Below are 20,856 nucleotides of genomic sequence, written 5' to 3' on the forward strand. Positions count from 1 at the left end.
CTACTAGTAAGACTCGACCACTTTGTCATGCGGAGACTATGCCGAACAGCTCAGTTATGTTCAAATAAGGCTGCTAAGGGAGCCGCCATGCAAGGGATCCGCTGTAAACCAAGGGTATTTATAGAAGGACAGAAAAATTTCAGTCTGCTTACCACAATTTTTGAAACCTAGCTGAAAGAAAGAATGTGTTCCCGTTCGAGCTAGCTGTGTGCTTTTGGACAATTTGCTGAGCTACACTGGACCTCAGTTTTCTTATTGCTACAATATTTTGGGCTAGGTCACATGTGTCCAGCATTTTAAATAGCACTGCAATTCTGTGGTCTGTGAGTATAGGGTGGACTTCAAATTACACGTTCGCCCTCTTCGGAATGCTGGGCTCAAATCTAGAAAGCTTTCTCCTGTGCTACAGTAGAAAGTATTGTTGAGAAAATTGCTCTGACTTAGAATGGAAAGCAGAACTTTCTCAAATTGCCCCTTGCCCCTTTAATTATAGCTAAGTTATTTAAGCATTTGGTGCTTTATAACATACCATTTTTTTTATTAAAAAAAAAAAAAAAAAAAAAAGCTCTCTGGAAAGTGCCATGGTAGACCTTGTGGATCCAAAGGCTCTCAAGTTCTCCCGACCACGATCATGTGCCACACTCCCCGGCGGACATGTGTGCCCGGAGGGCGTTGGAGGCCATGGGGGGGGGGGGGTTGTTTACTTCTATAGTTTAATTGCTATGGAGAAAGAACACAGCTTTCATATGTAACTCCCCTCTTAGGTTTTAACCTTATGCCACCGTGAGCTATTTTTTAACAACCCTCTATCTCAACCTGAATTGTTCCCTTCCCCAAACTGGATGACAATGGAGACAACAGCTACCACTTCTTGTGCCTTGACTAGGAGTTGGGTAGGCAACTTTTTACACACCTGTGTGTGTGTGTTTATATATACTTCCCAGTGTGCACCACACGGTAGGTGTTCTCCCCATTCCACAGGTAAGAAATACTGAGGCTTCAGAAGTTAAGTTGCTTTCCCGAGGTGGCTCAGCGGGAAAGCCGCAGGCTCAGCGTCCAGTCTGGGCCTCTCAGTGCCAAAGACCAAGGTTTTACCCACCACCCGACAGGGCTTTCTGTCTCACGCAAGTTCACTCGAGAGCCTTCTATTCCTTCTGTTGGATTCACCTTAAAATGAAGTTACATTCATGAAATGGAGACCGAACTTTCTTATAATTCGGAAGCACTAAAGCTATAAACTGTGCTGTAATCCTAAACAAACAAAAGTAACCATTTTGAATTGCTTTCAAGATATGAGACAGATGGCGTGTATTTATTTTTAATGTTTAAGAAGACAGAGAAAGCAATTGGGGATGAGACATCCTGCATCATTAATTGGCAAGCATCACCTAATGTACGTAGTTAAGACACAAAGAGAGGAAGACGAGGTCCATGCATCATGCAAATGAGCCAATACAACAAAGTGTATTTAACTGGATTTATTTTATAACAGGGTCTCTCTGTTTCACTCTAAGTAATTTTAATGAGAATTCTGTGAAGGAAAAGAGACAAAGAAGAGAAGGAATCTGGGCACCACATGTCCCGATAGGAGCCATGCTGAGCTGTGCAGTCACTGCAGAATTTTCAATAAAAGGCAGATTTAACGAGAATGCCCATCGTCACTGTGAGTGTCTCCAAACGCGTGTTGCTAAGCCTTGCGCTGACTTCCCTTTACATAACTGTGCCAAAAAAGAAAAAACAGAAAAAAAGATATCATATGATCTGAAACTGTTTCTTAAATTAGGAGCCCCAATCCAAAGCTGCCATGAACAAACAATGACTAACTTTCAAAAGGCTTAGCTACTTAGATAAAGGTCCCTGTGCACCAAACTACACAAATCAGCATCTCCTGAGGCTTTGTACTTACTTGATACCCAGGCACGCGTAGGGGTGACTTGCATGCATGGACGAAGCAGATTTCTAAAGTTTCACGTGACCACGTTTCCTTGTGGTTGTGCAAGACTTCCCTCCAGATGTGCTGGAGAGGTGATGACGGGCACTGGCTTTATCAATTAACTCGCTGGAAAAGCGGACGGCATAGACCGGGCGTCATTCTGCTGTTTGCCTTGGTGAGGAGACAGGAAAGTGGTGGCACTCAATAGCAGTAAACCCGTGTGTCCTACCTTCCCTTTCAGACAGGAATTGGGGAAAGTCTTCACTGTCACCCCACCTTCACCTGCACAGTTTGCCATCCTCCCCAAAATCGGTCATTTATTCACAAGCTCAAAAGTCAGAGCAAGCTAACTCACCGACAGAGGTGTGTGTGTGCACTTTAACTGTAAAGATGTTTTTTTTGGGGGGGGGGTCACTAGGTCTATTTATTTACTTATTATTAGCATTTGCTTAACGGAGGTGCCGGGGACCAAGCCCAGGACCTCGTGCCCGCTAAGCACACGCTCTACCACAGAGCTGTGCCCTCCCCACCTTGACTGTAAAGATTTAACTCTTCCTGGTAACACTGCCTTTGGACAACATTCAGGGCTATAAATCATCTCATTAAAGTTAGCGAGAGAGAACATCAACGTTCACTACAAACTGCAGAAATGCTGAACCATAATGATGCGATTTTCAGTGTCTGTCTGTCCTTGTCTGAGACCAGGCACCAGGAGCTCCTGCGGCCTCGGAGGTCCAGCGGCGGTGAGGTCGCCCCTGCAGGGTCCCAGGGTCTGAATGATCTGAATAGAGGTGCAGTGAGGCCAATAAAGGAAGCCTCTGTGGAGGGGATAGCAGCTCGTGAGGATGGCCCCCGGGGACCTGCCCCCGTCTCCTGGCTCCTCCAGCTGGGGATGCCGCACTGTCCTGTGTCAGGAGGCGGGAAGTGCGGGAACGGGTTTGGTCCTCTTCTGACCAGAAATCTTCACAGGGTTTAAGAGAGGAAGGTATGCAGGCGGCTTCTGGCTCATTGTTAATCAGTCAGGACCCACCCACTGAGCTTCCTGAACTCAGGTAATAAGGAGCATTGCCTTTTTTTTTAGTATTTAATTTTTTTAGGAGGGGGAGGTAATTAGGTTCATATATTTATTTTTTTAATGGAGGTACCAGGGATTGAACCCAGGGCCTCGTGCATGCTAAGCACACGCTCTGCCACTGAGCTCCACCCTCCTCCCGAGGAATGTTGTCTTTTAAGGATGCGTGTGTTCCGGTGACCAGCCTGAGCGGCATCCGGAAGTCAGACCAGCTGTACAAGAACATCTAACCCGCTGGGGCATTTTCTTTAAGTTGTGACTTTCTTTGGACACTTTTAACAGGAGCCCAAACTAGGACTTTTTTTTTTTAAGGGAATTCTACTAATTACATTTGCAAACACTGGGCATTTAGCCCGTCGTGTTCTGGGGAAGCGATGGAGAACTTCCCACATGCAACTCACAAGTAGAAGAATCGCTCATTCCTGGCTTAAACCCTTTAAGCTTTATTTTGCTCGCTTCCAAAGCAGGAAGAATGGGAATCCTTTGAAGACTGTTGGCAAATCAGACGTATGTCAGGGTCAGTAGTGAGTCCTCATTATCTTTGTGTGTGGGTATTTATTTCTCCATCAGGAAAATAATTTCTGTCTTCCCGTCAAATTTGTCTAAAAATAGAATTGAAAAAATAGCACGAGGAAAAGTTCAGTCACGTTCAGTTTCCGCAGAACGATTTTCCAGTAGATGCAGTGCAGGACACGCTTAGGCTTTATCTGCATTTTTATGAGCAATAAAGCAGCTTCCTCTTGAAATGCGTGCTGTGTTACCGAAATCTCACAGGAAGGAAGTTCTGCAAGTCTTTGAGTAAAAGACTTTCCTGTCGAAAGCTGTGAACGCTCTGACCAATGGCAGAACTCAACTGACCAACAGACTCAATGAGTTGATTCCGCTGTTTTTGACAAGTGACAAAGAACCCAGAAGTCCCGGTGGTTACTGCCATTTTCACAAGCGGCTGTAAACCCCGAGGACTGTCCAACCCTCCCGAGCCAGGTGGACTGTGCTCAGTTGTCCCATGAACCAGTGTCTCATTGGGCCCTCCTTTTTGTTTTTTTATTTACTTATCTATCTATCTTCTTTATTATTTAACTTGGCGCATTCTTTCTGATGCAATGGATTCTGTGCTCGAACACCCCGTGCATCGCCAAGTATCAGCCTAGACACTAGAAGCCACTTTAATTGGGCGTCCAGTTAGCGCTCCTGTGCTTGCCTTCAGATACACGTGGTTTATTTTCTTTATTTTGCCTTGTTTTTGGTTAACTGGTCCTTGTTTGTTTGCTTGTTTCTTACTTTCACCACACATTTTTTGATGTGCATAACTGCCAGGAACATGCGTTGTACGCCCTGATTGTCCTTAGTGGAAATAAAATACCATGTATTTGCAGAGGTTTGGTTTGGTTTTGATGTCAGTGCTATTATTTGCTTGTGAAATAGCCTCACTGGCCATTGGCTTTGACAAATAAGCCCAGGGTTGATCTGGCGCAGGCCACCGCTCCGGGGGACATAGCCCAGTGCGCGAGGACAGCGCTCATGCGCTCAGGCACCCGGCAGCGAGCAGGGTGGCCCCCCGCATTCTCGTTTTGCAGAGAACAAACCGGAGGCCCAGGCAAGTAACTGACACCGTTGGTGAGGGGCAGAGGCAGAAACAACACCAACCCACCCCTTCCCACTGTCACAGAGGCTTTGTTGAGCTGGCTACTAACATCTCGACCCGGCGCCACAGAAGTCTCAGGGCCCTGCACGAAGTGTGGGCAGAAGTCACCTGCAGGCCCGCTGTCTTCTGCTAGGGCCGCCTCACCTTCTCAGCACCCGCAGGGCTCAGCTGCGCACGGCCCAGTGTTGGGGAAACCGAGGCCAAGTCTCGGAGGAAAGTGATTAGGGCAATCCGTACGCCTATAAGCTCGGTCTGCACGACACAGTTCAGTGAGAACCATCTCCACTGGTGTCTGTTTTTAAAGGACGTCTTCCTTCTGCAAGTGCACTGAATGCTCCAGGAAGGGCCACGTCCCTCTGAACGGAGCTACTCGGGGAAATGAAAGTGAAACTGAATTAAAACCCATTTCTGGAATTGTCATTACAGTTTAAATAATCAAGTGTTCTGAAGGGGAGGGTATAGCTCAGTGGCAGAGCACATGCTTAGCACACGTGAGGTCCTGGGTTCCAACCCCAGTACCTCCATTAAAATAAATAAATAACCTGATTAGCACGCCACCCCCCCCCACCAAAAAAAAAAGGAAAAAAGAGAGTCAAGTGTTTTGATCTATTACTCCTAAATCGAATATAAAGTCTTTTTAATTCTGGACACGAGTCTTTTCGCACAGGAGGAATTAATCGGGTGTTCCCAGATGACCAGTTAAAATGTCGACGAATCCCAAACCTCCCTTTTCACAATCTGCCGTTTGTGGTTGGTGGTTTTTTGCTGCTTTCAGTCAAAGTGGCCGTCTCTGCCTTGAAGGTCAAGCGGGTGACTGAGCTGTCCTGCTTCTCCTGTGTCCGCTGCAAGCAGGCACGACCAAGTGCATATAATCTTTTTCCAGTCAGAAGTAACACTGCTCAGCGGGTGAGATGAGAAAGCCGAGTTTGGACCCCTCCCTCGTGCGTCCGTGTGGCCTGGGCAGGTGGCCGAAGCTCTGAGTCTGCTCTTCCCTCAGCGATGGGAGCCCCTCAGGCGGCGCTGAGAGGACTGAGTAGAGGAGCCGGGCATACATCCTGGTGTCATCCCGGGGCCGGGAGGCCCACAGGAAACCAGGCATCACCCGCTTTTCTCTTAGAGGCAGGTTGCTTCTGTCTCAAACCCTTGGATAGAAACTTTTCTCACCTGCAATTTTTCCTTTTAGCAACTCTTTTCCATTCAACTGATTTTTGGGACCTGGTCCAGGGAAATACTCTGTCAGGACACTTTAGCAGCAAATAATTGTGCTTGTCAGTCCCCACTGGGGTCCCCCACTGGCTCCATCACTTTGGCCAAGATGCTCCACCTCTCTGAGACAGAGATGCCCGTCTCCCCAGATCCTGAGATGTGAGCCGCCCTCGGGTGAACGCACAGAAAAACGCCCCGACCAGTAGCCCGGTCTCACGTGCGACGAGGCTGCTGTTTTTTGTACGTTTGTTTAATTGTTCTCTTTACCTCCTTCTGCTTTGGTTTCCTCACCTGGAACACTGGGGCTGAGGCGCCGACAGGACTGGAAACAAGACCGGGAAGGAGCTTAGCCTGGGACCTGGCGCCAAGGCGGGTGATCGCAGCGTAGTTCACCTGGATTCGGGTGATGACTGTCATTTCTTCCCGGCAACACAGGAAAGGGCATTTTTAAATAGTCTCCTGAAATTCGCAGGTACGGAAACACTTTGGGTCCAAAATAGCCCATTTGGACACAGCTATTGTTCTTGGAATGACTTGAGTAGTTAAGACGGTTTGTGGGGTCGGCCTGGACTTCACCATCCCTGCTCCAGCAAGTTGCCACAGAAATGATGGGCAGAGATTCGGACGGCGGCCCTCTGCTGCCCGCCCGCCCTCCCGGGAGAAGCTGCGGGAGCTTCCAGGATGCGCAGGTCCTGAGGACACTGCTCACCTTGGCTTAAGAACCACGGACAATTTTTATTATCGGCCGTCTCCTGAGAGTTCTTTTCTTATAAAGAGGACAGGCGTTGCTGGCAGAGGGAAACCTACCTGAGACGGGGTATCATGAAGCATTTGTTGAACCGACATCTTGTTATGAAACGGTCAGATCACCCTTGTCTGCGTAACTCGGGAACCCAGCCTGCATTGGCTGTGCTTGACGCTGTCACCCCGAAGGCTCGTGTTCGCTGTGGCTCCTGGATGGGGCAGCGCGCGATTCCTTCAGGACAGGAGGGCGACGGAACAGCGGCTAGCCCCCTTCCCCCCGACCCTGGCAAGCAACAACAGTAACAGCCACAAAACTAACAGAGCGACCGTTCTAGCCGGTGCAGATCACGGAGGATGCCGGGTTGCCTGCACCTGCAACACGAGCAGGCGGGTCATCACCTTGGCAAAACTTCCCTTCTGAGTCCTAAACATCCTTTCCACGTCCCCTCCCAGTGCAGTGGTCCAGGCCCGCAGCCTCTCTCCGCCCTGTTTCTATAACCACCGTGAGGTGAGTGACAGAGCAAGTTCAAGGCCCTTGGGGACAAGTCTGTGTACCCGCCTTGGATTAGAAGATGGATGTGCCTTAGAACCCAGCAGACCTGGAGTCAAATGCCAGCTCTGAGAGTCTCTAACCACGAGACCGTGTGAGGTCACTTCTGCTCTGGCGTGCCCGCCTTCTGACATCTGAAATGGGGGTTGGGACGTCTGCCTCTCGGGCCCCCGGAGCCCTGGGTGCAGAGCCTGGAGGGAGGACTTCACCCCTCGGCAGCAGGCAGCACATCCTGCCTCAGTTCCCCATTCAGCTCTGAGTGGGGACATCATATCTTACACACATGGAGCTGAGGTCTTGCCACGTGGTGCGTGATCCCACGGAGCACAGCCTCAGCCTGGACCGGGCCCAGCACGACAGCGTCCTCCTCTCGCCTGTCATTCCCCGTGCGTGGTGCCCTGAGTCTGAAATACAAACGCTATTAAACCTCATGTAGCAAGACCGTACGCGAGTGTCAGAGAGGCTGAGACTGGTGCCCAGGCCCTCCGCTCCCCGTCCCGCCTGCTTCCTGCGGGGCCACAGCTTTACAGCCTCTGTGGCCTGGGGGGCAAGCCGCGGACGGGGCTGGGGAAGGAGCTGCGGCGGCTGCAGCCCACACCCTAAGCAGCGTGCACTTGCAGACTCCGACTTACTCTTTAGACTTTATGCCTGGTACAGACTGACCGCTCTGTCCCCCCGAAACCCACGTTGCGTCCTGAATGCTGTCTCACTGGACTGTCCCCCAAATCTCGTGAGAGCAGGAATGACTGTCCCTGTTTCACAATGGCTGGAGCACACCAGCGTCACCGACACCAGACCGTCATCCAGACCTTCATTTGGCTCCCCTGCCTGGGCCCGCCCGGGACCGCGGGATGATCGGGGCGCACTCAGGCTCCCGGGGGGGAGGCCTCCCTCGGGGAGCGGCTCTGCGCACAAGGCGGAGGAGGGCGGCCGTGACTCAGTTCTCCTGGGCTGGCACCCAGACGGCCCGTGAGTCAGGAGGAGAGGGGCACCTGGGGTGCAGCCGTCAAGCAAGAATCTGTACTTTCCTTGCCCATTCAGACCTGTTCTGGGAATTTCTATCAGGCCTGGAAGGCAGCCTGACGCCTTTCACAGGACTTAATCTCCTGGGCATGTGTCCCAGAGGGACCACGCCCCTAACCTTACTGAGAAAGGAAGGAGCCGGGTGAGACTCCCTGCAGAGGTGTGAGGTGTGTCCTCATAAAACTGGATTGTTGGGTGGTGACTTACACCCTGGGAGGAGCCGTGGGACAATAGGACCAGGTGGATTTGAGAACTGAGTTCTGACTGCCACGTCTGAGCTGTGTCACTGTGGGTGAGTCACTCAACCTCTCTGAGCCTCTGGTGCAACATCTGTGAAAAAAGGATGATACCTTCCTCGCAAAACTCGGTGAGAATTCTCTGAAGTGGGCATTAAGCAAGTATTAATTTCCTTTTCTTTCAAATGTAGAGAATTTAACTTTTCTGGGGGCAAAGAAAGGAATGGTCAGGAAAAGACTGTCTAGGAGGCTGGTAAGCAGAGAGGGCAAGTTTGCTAGAAACAGTGGAGCAGGACCGGTGCGTCTCGAGGCCCCGGGGTCGTGGGTTCAGCTCAGCGCTTTGGAATCAAGTGGGGCGACGCACTGTAGACACGGAGGAGACCGGGGGGATGTGGCGACCCGACTGATGATTGTTGCCCAGAATCATTTGTTTTCAAGATAATTCGCTTTTTGGGTAATTTTATATTAGTTTACGTAACATTCACGAATGTTATCTTATCCACGTAGTTAATCCAATGAAGAAACTCTCAGCATCCTTATTCTCCAGGCAGTTTGTGTCCTGCCTAAGAATTCTCAGGCTTCAGCCATCTGACTGCAAGTGTCTCTGCTAAGGCGAGAAGGACACTGAGGACAAACTCGAAGGAACGCACTTGCCCTCAGGAACCTCCCAGTAAAAGTAATAAAATCTACAAATTGAAGGGTGGTGTCGCCTCAGGGCTCATAGGTCCAACAGGCGCTGAATGCTTATGAAGGTATATTGGCGTGGTGCGTGCATGGCGCGGGAGCCTGGGTTTGCAGATTGCTTCTCAGTTGAAGCCCTTCTATTTGCTGTGTTCTAAATGCAGAGAAATACAAACAAGCCAATTTTAACTTAGGTGTCACTTCACATGAGCAGACTGGTGGAAAGGGGTCCTGTGTGGGTCGCAAGTAGGAGCTCTAAACGCTGGAGGAGGTGTAACGCATCAGGACTTGGAGCACGATCATTAGCATTCAAGGGAATTCTACAGGCTGCTCACGGTCAGTGTCTCTTTTTCCAAAGTGCAGAAAAACATACGCATTTTGCCTCCTAACACTCCACAGAATGCGTTTGGAGCAAAACTCGGACACTCAAGGAATTGCCAAAAGGTGTTTGCGTGTCTGTCCTGTTTTCGAGCTGCAGATTCAGTAAGTCACAAGCAAGAACACAAAGGATGAAGGGCTTAAACGGCTGGGGCTGGGATCTCGCACAAATCACCTTGGCTTACAATCTTTTTGGCAGCTCATTCAGTCTTTAATTTTTAAATAAATTTGTCCGATTTATTTTTTTGCCTAACACTCCTCTCCACAGAGTCAATGGGGCTTTATCATCATACACTTTTTTTTTTTTTTAAGCCCCAAGTGTTTGGCTTAGAAATGAAACAGAAAGTTAGTATTTGAGATGCTCCGCTGCTTCCTCAAGTACACCAGCTGAGAAGCGCCAGGTGAGCAGAGTCAGGTCAGGTGGGATGGAGGCCCCCAAGTGGGATCTCTGGTGGGGAAATACCTTCCTGGTGCTTTACATGCGGAGCAGGGAGGTGAGGTGCCCTCACTGTTTTATAGCTTTTGGAGTCAAACCTTAATCAAGAGACAGAAGTCAAGATGACTTCAGAGGTCTTGGAAAAAAGGCAGGCCTCTTGCAGAATTGCATGTTTTTATACGGCCTTTGCAGAGAGAAAGTTGTGATTCAGGGTCTGTAATTTTTATTTACAGACTTTCAGTTCTGCTCTTGCTTGGTTGAAACCATTGGTTCCGTCTTTCATTTCCTGTATCGCTGAGAGCAGCTTCTCTGTGTTCCTACGGGGTCCGGATCGGCCCTCGGATGAGCAGGGCCCAGTCCGCGGCTTATGCCTGCACGGGGCTGGGGGGGCTCTGGTTCACGTCGGGGGGCCCCTTCCCAATGTGGACGTGAGCGCTCTGATGCTGGGGTGCGTGGAAAGAGGGCCCGTGTGGACTCCCACAGCCATGCATGTAACCGAAGACGTGATACCAAATGCAGAAGTCGACAAGGGGAGAAAATGCCATTTCATCTGCACGTGGAACTATGGTTTTGTACCAGAGCGAACATCAGAAGATTCGGGGGAACTTGAAAGTTACCTGAGGCCTTTGGCTTAGAGATTAAAACTTCAACTTCTATTCATTCTAAATATTAGGCAGATTCTGACTCCTCAATGTGCACAAAAAGAAAGAAAGAAAAGAAGAGAAAAAGAAATGGCATATTTTTGTGCACTTTGAGAAAGAAGGAATGGGTTATTACCAGTCTTCAGTATTCTCCTTAACGCTAGAAATTAAGCTCAAATTCCTTGAGCAGAAAACCAGTTTGTAAGAAAAGTCCTGTGAACCCAGAGATGGAGAGATGGGGGCCTGGGGGCTCCCTGACTGTGCTGGTCACACTCTTACTGTCACGTCACGATTAACTACGTCCCCTAGCCTTCAACATGTCGCAGGTTTTGGAGGACACATCGCTCAAGGGCATTCTGAGAATTACCTAGCACACATTAGAAAAAGCAAGCAAAATGCCCCTTTTATTTTTTTAAGAACACAGTGTCTCAATTATCTCATCTTGGGGATGGACCAGGGGAAAATCCAGAAAATGTGAGTTCTGTTATCTGGCCACTGAGCCCCGTTCTGCCTGAGGTTTGCCTCTCGAATCCACCTCAAGGCTATATGGTGCATCCTGGGCCTGATCCTAGGGAAAGGAAAGAGGGGGTACAGGGGGCCCCAGCACCCAGAGGACCCCGGAGCCACCCAGCTTTCACCCAGCCTTCCTCGAATGGGGGGGACGGGGATGCACAGAGCTCCCCAGCGCAGGGAGCAGGTGCAGAGGAAGCAAGAGCCCCCTTTTCCTCCCAGGTCACACCTGGCCCTAACACCCCCATCAGGAGGAAGCAGCCTGGGGACACCACAGTGATAAACGTCTTCCTCACTGACTGTTTTCCTAGGCCCACAGACCTCTCCCTCTCGCTGTGTGTCCTTTACTCCCGGGTCCCCTCAGGGTTCTGCTCTTTCTTGGGTGTGCTCCGCGCTGGGAATCAGCGCCACTGTGATGGGGAAGGTGCTGGGGGAGGGGGAGGACCAGTGTCGCTCCCACAGACCCGAAGGCTCTCCCTGCGAGGGCGGGAAGCTTCTCCTACCTGCCGGGACCAACAGAGTTTAGTTACCTGCACGTCAGGTGCGCGTGGCGCCTGCTGCACATGTCTTTTAGTAAATGGGTCTTCTGTTACCCATTAGAGAATCCCGTCCTCCTTTTTAGGGAAAACTTCTCTCGTAGGAAAAATTTAAAATGCTTGTTCACTCAACATGGGATTTCAACTTCAAAATTAGAAAAGAAGAAGGGCGTGTCCCCACTCTGTGCGGAATAAGACTTCGGCTCTGCAGACGTGAATGCACGTGGCTGTTAGCCCCCTGACCAAGGGCAGCTGTCACTTTTAGGTCCCCTTCAGGAAAACGACGTCCCAGGCGAGGACACAGGCCAAGGCCAGGGGCAGCGCTTACAACAGGTGATACTCGCTTCTCTGTTTCTGCACCTTTCTTGTCTAATTCAGTGTTTGCTCTTTGCTAAGAGTTTCTGCCCTGCTGTTCTTCCAAACCCCCTTCCGCTGTAGAGGTGGAAACCTGTGCCAGGCTTTCCTTTATGAAAACCCAAGGTCTGCTTCTGTGTAACTGAGAGGCTCCCCCTACCCCACCGACACCTCCTCTGCCAAGGACAGTGTTGGCGTTTAAGAACAAATCTCCAGGAGAATGAGGGACTGTGACTGTTCGGGAGCTGCAGACCCCCTGCTCCACGTGCCTCCTGGGGAGACACTGACGGCTGCCTCGGGGGGAGGGCCTGGGCCTGCAGGACAGGCTGGCACAGGCGTCCACCCGTCTGTTTGTCTTTCTGCCTAAGGAGCAAAACTTAGAGGTGCAGCAGGCAAACAGACCCAGAAGGACCCCAGCACAGCGGTTCCCGGGCTCTTCGTGAGACTCTTTTGTCGTTCGATCTGTGACTTCTGCTCAGTCAGGAAGCAAAGCGGGACTGTCATGCAAGACTGGATCATTTCTGTTACGTTAGTGGCGTCTTTGCATGGCTGCTCTTTTGGGAGCCTCTCCAGTGGGGAAGTTGTCTAGAGTCCTGGGGGAAATAAACTCTCCCCTCAAATTCTTCTACAGCAGTGAATGCAGGTAAGCGAGCCCACTGCCCCGACCCCCTTCCATGGGAAAATTCAGACACTTACGTCTGCCAGTTGCGCCACTGAGTCACCCAGCAGCCAGGTATCCGAGCTCACACAACACTTCTTGGGCAAGTCTCAGCTGAGTCAGCGGCCATAGGTCCCAGTCCAGACAGACAGCGAGGGGAAGGTCTGTGGCTCCAACAGTCTCATCCCATCCTTCTACTCTGTGGGTGAGAAGGTGCCTCCTGATCACAGCCAGTGACTCAGCTGGCCAGGACGATTAGTTAGGTTCTTGGAACATTCTTGCAGAAATCTCAGCCCAGAAAGCTCGGCAAGGCCATTCTGAAATTTTCAACTCTGCTGGGAGAACTGGTGAGATGACGTCTTATGGAAGTGAGTTCCCCATCCCTGGAAGCACTTAAGAAGGGGCTTACCTCTGGGTGAACAGGGGTTTAGCGATCGCTCTGCTGGCTCTCAGGCTGTCCTCCCTGCAAACCTCACAGTCTGTTATGACATGAGGTGCATCATCCCGCGAGGTGGGGGGTTGATCTCATAGCCCCTCCTGCCTCCTCCAGTTGGGATGCGACCAACAGGGACCGCCTCGGCTCCCTCTCCAATCCCCGACGAGGCTGGGAACAATAGGAGATCTAGTAGAATTGTATTTGATTTTATGGACTTATTCTGATCAGCCCCGAAGATCCCATGGTAATACATGATTTTTGTGAGTCTCCCCGAGTTTAGACTCATGTCCATGTAATAACTCAGGTACAATGCCCCAAAACCACAAAACAAGAGCGGATGTTCATCCAGGGATTATTATGCACAAGACACGAAGGTCGGTGTTTCATTGTATTTAGCACTCTTGGAAACGCGGAAGTAGACATTATTGATATGACGCTGTTACAGAGGAGGGAACTGAGGCCCGGAGGGCTGTCCGAGGCCACAAGGACAGGCACTGACCGTACTCCGCCGCTCCTGCCCCGGCGGGTCAACGCGGTCAGCCCTCTGACCCAGCAGGGCCCTTCCCCTTCATACTCATCTACGTGTGCACACGGGTATAAACCTGTAAACATTTGCATCAGTGACCATCAAGATAGTTCTCACGTACATACAGATCATATGTGACTGTAAATTTAAGATCTCTTTCTTTCCCAACAGTTTAGACTGTGTTTCCACCGTCTTGACATTTTGGCCCATGTAACTGGGGGGGGGGCGTCCTGTAGGGAGATCTGTCACATCCCTAGCTCCAACCCACTTGATGCCAGAAGCACCCCCACCCTCCGCTGTGACCACCAAGACGTGTCCAGATACTGCCCTGCTAGGGGCAGCAAGAGGAAGGGCCCAAATCACCCCTAGATGAGAACCACTGGTTTAAAGCTTTCAGGACAATTTTATTCTTGAGGTCCCATTTCTTCATCTGAAACATAGAATGTGTTGATGGCAAATAGTCCAACAGTTGCTTGTTTGACAGGAGGAAATCAGACTGTCCTCTTCCATCTTTACTCACCACTCGTCCCGAGCAGCCGTCTCAGAGCTCAGCAAGTTTTCCCTCCTCTTCCCCGAAACCAGGTAAGAGATTCTCTGACTTTCCATCGGGCTCCAGGGTTGACGCCTGTTCCAGATCTCCCAGAACGCTGCTCATCAAAGGTCCAGTCTTACCCAGGATCTCATAATATTGCATGGCATTTGTTCTAAGTCTTCAAACTTGTTTTTCTTCTTCTCTTTTGGGGAAAAAAAAAATCTAGATTTGTTTACTAATCTTTCCTAGGCTGTGCCAGTACCAGCAGGCTTCTTCCTTCAGAATATCTAGAAGAAAAATCCTTAAAAGAAATTGATTTTAAAATAGGATGGTTTTCTCAAGTCCTCAACATGGTTTTTATTACACAGACCATCTGCGTAAGAGGTCATGAGACCTACTGAATGATGAGGTGCGTATCGATAAAAGTGTGCGCTGGCACCTTTACACACCACGGGTCTGCTATAGATGCTCCCGTTTCAGACCTCTGGACAGCACCCATTCCCCCAGAGCAGGACTGACCTGACGGCCCGTGGCCCAGCCGGAAACCGAGCCCCTCCTGTCCTCCCTAAGTCCTGGGGGCTGAGCAGGAATTCCTCCAACCACCTGTTCCCTTTTGACTACAATTCCTCCTTCATTTCTAGTGGTTGTTTTCGTTCAGTGCAGATTTATAGTATCAACTTGTAGTATAGTATAGTAATTTCTCTCCCAGATCCTGCCTTACACATACAATTTCTGGGCTGATTTCTGCCTCCTTCCAATTGAACACATATCTGAAACCACACTGATATATACCCTTGAGAAATTTTTAGACTCCAATTTCTACTTAAACTCGGCCTGAGTGCTCTGTTGTGGGTTTGTGTTTTTTGTTGTTGTTTCTGTTTGTTTGTTTGTTTGGTTGGTTAGAATGGGGCTATTTAGAATGGGGCTTTTTTCATATTAGGGGTAAAACGATGAGGTCAAATTAAAGAGGACGTATTTCTAAAATTTTTAAGAAATATTTCTAAGATTTCTAAATCTTTTAAAATGAGGCCTAAACTGAGGTAAGAGATTCTGTGTTGTTTTTAAGTGAGGTGAGGAAAAGTTTTATTATTACATCTATATTTTCTTACAATGGATTTTTTTTATGAAAAAGACTGTGAGTAAATTAAATGGGAAAAAATACATTCTAAAATAACTCCTAAAATTCTCTTACCATTCTGTACCAAATTCATTATTGATTAATAAGAATCAAGGAACAACGCGACGGGAATACATTACGGTGGAAAAACCTGCACTTGTATGAGAGAATCAATACCCCAGACGTCCTCCTCTACAGTGACAACTGATTACGGTAATAGCATTTCAAGGTACACCACTCAGAACTCTTTGACACAGCATACCACTCACAGTACAAATTTCCCTGTCACCAACATGGTGTTTACACAGTCAATTATATTTGTGCCTTGGACCAGACCTCATAACACATTTGGCACCCTGCTTAGACTGAACATCAGACCCAGGGTTTTCTCATAAAATCGAGCAATGTGGCATCGTACGCTCTGCTCCCATACACTCTGATGATGCAAGTGTGTTTCCCCATTTCTTCCTCCATTTGAAGGAAAACAAACCGAGAAGCCTGGAATCCGTGTTTCCCATCTGGAGGTGCCACAGCCTGGCTCTCACGGCTGATCTCAGAGAATGAAAAATCCTCCTCCAGGAACTGGGCTTCAGCGATGTGGCAGAGCCTGCGCCCCTCTCCCGGGAGCCACAGGACCCTGCGACGTGGAGCCGACTCCATCCGGAGCTGCCAGGAGGTGATTCCCATGTTGCGGGGTGGGGAGCAGGAGGGGAGGAATGTGTTTTCATTATCAGAAACTGTTTCCTGTGTCCAAATGTGATTTCTCTACACCCTGCAGTCCCCACTCAGTTGGAAACGGGGAAATCGTAGACGCACAGGAAGCGTTCTCTCCCAGGTCTAGGATAAAGCCTGAGTCCGCTGTGTCAGTCAAACACCCCGTTCTGTCTCCAGCTCTCTCTCTCTTTCTCCCACCACCTCACCTTCAATCTTGCCCAAAGCATTAAACAGTCACTGTATGTTTTAGGCTAAATACACCATTCCATTTATCTGCAAATTTTAAATATATGTATTATATTTTTAAAATCTTTTTCTTTGGGGGGAGGTAATTAGGTTTATTTATCTATTTATTTTTTAATGGAGGTCCTGGGGATTGAACCCAGGACCTCCCGCATGCTAAGCACACGCTCTCCCACTGAGCTATGTCCTCCCCTGCAAATATATTAACAGGAATGCAAGTGAAGTGACCCACCTGAAACTTGAAAACTCTGCCTGTAATCCCTCCATCCCACGACAGAGAGGTGACAGATAGACAGATAAACATGATAATGTAAGTAGAAAGTGTCCAGAAGGAGCAAAGAATAGCAAAAGGAGGAGAAAACCTGGCTTGAGTTCCCCTTTCCAGACATTTAAGTCACTACAGAAAGTTCTCCACATACATATGTTAATCCAACATTCCTTCAAGCTCCAAGCCGAGTCGCGCAAAGCAGTGCCAGCGCCTTTGCTAAGCAGGTATCAGCTATCAGCGGCCTGGACAGAGGGCTGTTTCCAGTCCCTGGAGTGATGACCTGCGTTGGGGAGAAGGAAAGGCCAGCCTGTTTGTCTCCTTCAGCGCTGACTCGACCTGTTCGAAGTGAGAAGCCTGGACGTGAAGACTGTGTGGCTGAGCTGGGCCCCTTCTTTGGGGGCCTGACCCCGCCTAGGGGCTGCCAGCTGGGCTGAGGGTCAGCTGTCAGCCCTAAGTGGCCGTTTGCTTCAGTTGTTCTCCGGTGTCACCGCGCTGCCATGAAGGAGGCGGTGTGATGCGGTTTCGGACTCAGTCTTAAGCCCAAACGATGGGTCCGTCTGGCTACCATTTTATTGCTATCCTCAAAGTACCTTTGCAAATTTAATGGGAAATCAACCGTAAAATTTATCTATTACAAGCAACTACCGGGGGGCTGGATTTGCCTTTGTTGTGTGTTTCCTGGTGGTTCAGGTCTGTCTCCTCACTGTTCCCAGCTGGGTCCCCTGACTCTGTCCCAAAGCTCAGGAACAACTATTTTTAGACCCAGGCAAGCCCCAGGGCATCAGACGGTAAATCATTAGCTGTGACTTTAAAAATAGTCCTTGAGCCACTTTGGAAACATTGATTTCTCCACAGCATGTGGACTTGGATTTATATCCCACCTTTGCAGCTCAGTCCCCATAAACAGACTGAACCCAACCACCAAGGCTGCCCACAGCGGATGTCTCAGGGCGGAGACGGAGCTGTAACAGTGGGGTTGTGCAGCGTTTATAAAACAAACGTTAGGCATGGCCACCGGCCTCCCCCAGGTTCCTTACTCAGCACCACACAGGCCGGCCGGCACCCAGTTGGAGTTGAGAGTCCACGCTGGACTCTGGGCTTCGTATTTTATTCCATAACATTGTGCGGTCAGATGAGGGCAGAACATTACCTCTTAGAACAGCCTGGATGTTCTAAGTCTACACCAGCGAAGTCTCCTGCAGAACTTCTGCCACCAGTTGCTGCCTCTGGTGTTTCATAAACTCGCCGAACGTCAAAATGATGTCATTCTGGACTCCTTGTTTGACTGAGAGGAAACTGAGGCCTAGAGAAGGGAAGGGACTTTTAGGAAAGTTGTGGCAATATCGCGATGGCACGAGAGGGGTCCTGACTCTCGCTGAACCATACTGTGAGAATATAATATTCTGCCTGACGCAGACAGGGGGCTGTTTCCCACGCAGTTCAGCAGAACACAGGAACATGCATCTGTTAGAGCATCGCTGCCCTAGATGCTGTTGGGGAGATGAGGTAGTGAGGAAAGGTTGAAAATTCAGATCCTCTATGATCACGTGGCACAATTCTACACGTGGTGAATTTCACCTTTAACAGTGTGGGTAGGAGAGGAGTTACTGCAAATGTTACTCTGTTCATCAACGCCAATGATTCTGCTTCCAGAAAAGACTCAGCTTTCTGCTGGTCTAAGGGACATTTCAAAAACGGAAAAGGAAAAAAAAAAGAAGAAGAAGAAGAAGAAGAAAGAATAATAGGATAAGAAGAAGGAGCTTTTGTTTTGGTGCACTTTTTTTCTTTTCTTTCTTTCTTTCTTTTTTTTGAGTAGCGGAAGCCCTCTTTCACACCAGATTTAAAAGGAAGGCGTTTTAGAAGCGACAGATGCAAATACCCACCTCCACTGTTTGTTCAGCTTTGGCCAAGTTAGAGGTCAGTTTCCAGTTGTTGACAGGGAAAAGGCTAGCGAGCAAAATACCTTTATCATTAAATATTATCTTGCGAAAATATTTACGCGGGTGTAAGCATAGAACATCGTGCTAATAATGGGACACACACGTTTTGAAACTGTAATCCAACCCCATGAAACAATACCCAGGAAAAGCGTCTGTTTTCCTCCCTCCCAGGTGTACACGCTGCTTATAGTTCAGGCTTTGCAGATGTGTGATGGACGCCTACTTCCATGGATTACAATGGCTCTTGGTCAAATAGGATACTTTTTATTACTTCCCCAGATGAAATGCAAGAGAGCTTGGAGTTTCTGTGATAAAGTGTCACTCCTAACAATCAAACTTCATTAAAATTACATTCCTATTTGGTGAGCATTCTTACGTTCCTCCACTGTTGCTCCGTCGCTGCTCTTCTATGGCTTTTCATAGTGAAAAAGCAGTGTCAACAATCAAAGATAGGGTCTTGGGTGCCTTGTAACTAATTCTCCATTCCCTGAGAGCCTGGGGGTTGCCCAAGGCCCTTCCCAGTGGAGCTTACACTGAGAAAAGATTCATGCAACAAGGAGGAGGGGAACTGGGGGGAAAATAAAGTAACTCCTTTTTCCCCTGGGAGTTCCAGGACCTGTCTGTGTGGACTTCCCACATACACGTGAACCAAGCTTTGCACCCAGGGGCGCATGGTGCATCACTCTGCCTGATTTTGCAGCCTCATCCTCTTCTTAGTCCTCAGAGTTCAGGTTCCTGCCACGGCCTCTTGGCTGAGTCTTGGGCCAGCGCTCCCCAAAGTCCCCTTCACCCAGCTCACCCAAGCCAGGCCAGCTTCCTAAATGTGGCTTTCACCCTCCTCCTCCAGCCTAAGAAACAAAGAATTCCCTTTGTCAGATTCACCAGGCTTCAGGACCTGACCACCGGCTTCAAAGTCTTCCCGAGTCCTGACTGCTATTCCCACACTTGCAGCTTCCTCAGCAGGAAAGCTGGTCCCTACGCCTCCCACTTTGGTTGTGCAGACTCTGGCATCCACGCCTTTGCCCCAGCACGAAGGGCTTCCACCCGGCCACGTGCACCCGTGGGCCCTCGTGAGCATGACTGCAATGACTGCATGTCCCCACCTCTGCAGACGTGCACTGTATCTGCCCCAGGGTTTCACCTTAGGGTTCTTGGACCAGTGGTGGGTGAGAGGGCCATTTGCATTTGTACTGCAAATATTGCCAGGAGTTGATAGAATCATCAGAAGTCCCTTGCCACACAGAAAATGGGCATCCACTTTCAAATAAAAATGTTTTTGAGACAGGAGGGAAGGGGGCAGGGCCCAGCCATTAAAAGGATGACACAGCCACTGAGGATGGAACATAAACTGGCTAGAATTGACCCAGCCCCACATGGTGGAGGATCTGACTTCTAGAACTTGAGCCTCGTTACACACTCATTGTAATGGATTAGCTGCCAAATGACACACCCACAGATGCCATGACAGTTCCCAGGCTGACCATGAAGGGAAAACAGCGAACAGTGGAGGGGGTGCCCAATCTCTGGAAATCCCCACCCCTTCCCCAACATAGCTGGAGCAATGTTGTTAGCCTATGAAATTGCCAAGCCCATAAAAATTAACCAGCACCGCATCCCGGCCTCTGGCCTCTGAGGCAGCCACGTTGTGCCTGTGGGACACGTATCTCTAGGGCCACTCTCGCTTTCCGAGACCACCCCATCTCCCGGGACCGCCTCTCTCCTTCTGCGACAGCCACGCTATGTCTCTGGAGTGTGCATCTCCCTGGATAAATCTCCTTTCACTCCCCCTCGACTTGCTCTTGTGTTCTTTCCTGCACGAAGCCAAGGACCCTCATCTGGCGGGTCGAGTCCTAGGGACTCTCCGAGACCTGGGACACAATTGTCCTCTCACGCCCCATTTTTCCTGCAACATTTTCACTTATTTTAAGTCAAGCTCAGTGAAGACCAAAGTAAGCAGCGTCAACTGAAATAAACGCGCAGCCTAAAAGTTAAGAGTTACGGTTTATTTGGCGGGAGGACTCGAGCCAGGATGACAGCCTCTCAGATGCTCTGAGGGACTGCTTGCAAGAGGTAGGGGAGGAGCTAGGATATATAGGAGCTTTACAACAAAGACCTGGTAGTTGGAACAATGAAAGATTGCTTGTTATCTAAAGAAAATCAGACATCTCAAGTTAAAGGTATGGGAGGAAGCAAACATTTGGGCTCACTGAATTCATTCTTTTAACAAGCACCTAGCTATCTAGGGCCAGTGTCCTGTCCTTTCTTATTCTGCGTCCGCTCAGAGGGCATCACTGCGAGTGGCTGCAGAGACCAGGCTGCAGGCCTGTCCTCACTGGGGGGTGGCGGCAGCCGCTGATGACCTGGTTTCAGCATTGTTTACTGATATGATTGCAGTATTTTTGTTCACAGCAGCAACGTGTGGCCGGCACTCCTACCTCCTGGACTGGACTGGGAAGTGTGGCCTCTTCCAGCCTTCT

General features: G+C 49.5%; 2 long non-coding RNA genes across 4 annotated transcripts; one reads left to right on the forward strand and one right to left on the reverse strand.

Moving 5' to 3' along the window:
- Positions 1 to 253: 253 nt before the first annotated feature.
- LOC123619101 (uncharacterized) lies at positions 254 to 8,302 on the reverse strand. 3 transcript variants are annotated; one of them, XR_012504173.1, is made up of 5 exons: positions 7,783 to 8,302; positions 7,434 to 7,554; positions 6,664 to 6,809; positions 1,907 to 2,104; positions 254 to 1,718 (listed from the first exon to the last, which is right to left on the reverse strand). It is a non-coding gene; the product is annotated as an uncharacterized LOC123619101 (long non-coding RNA). The 3 variants fall into 3 exon arrangements; XR_006727640.2 differs by having other exon boundaries at positions 6,664 to 6,832; positions 7,783 to 8,219; XR_012504174.1 differs by lacking the exons at positions 254 to 1,718; positions 1,907 to 2,104 and adding an exon at positions 5,119 to 6,275 and having other exon boundaries at positions 6,664 to 6,832; positions 7,783 to 8,219.
- A 137-nt stretch (positions 8,303 to 8,439) lies between these two features.
- On the forward strand, positions 8,440 to 20,062 carry LOC141576008 (uncharacterized). The gene is made up of 7 exons (XR_012504172.1): positions 8,440 to 8,540; positions 8,917 to 9,869; positions 11,749 to 11,924; positions 12,314 to 12,588; positions 14,050 to 14,147; positions 15,323 to 15,427; positions 15,695 to 20,062. It is a non-coding gene; the product is annotated as an uncharacterized LOC141576008 (long non-coding RNA).
- Positions 20,063 to 20,856: the final 794 nt, after the last annotated feature.

This window comes from Camelus bactrianus, chromosome 35 (genome assembly GCF_048773025.1).
Source record: "Camelus bactrianus isolate YW-2024 breed Bactrian camel chromosome 35, ASM4877302v1, whole genome shotgun sequence".
NCBI lineage: Eukaryota > Metazoa > Chordata > Mammalia > Artiodactyla > Camelidae > Camelus > Camelus bactrianus.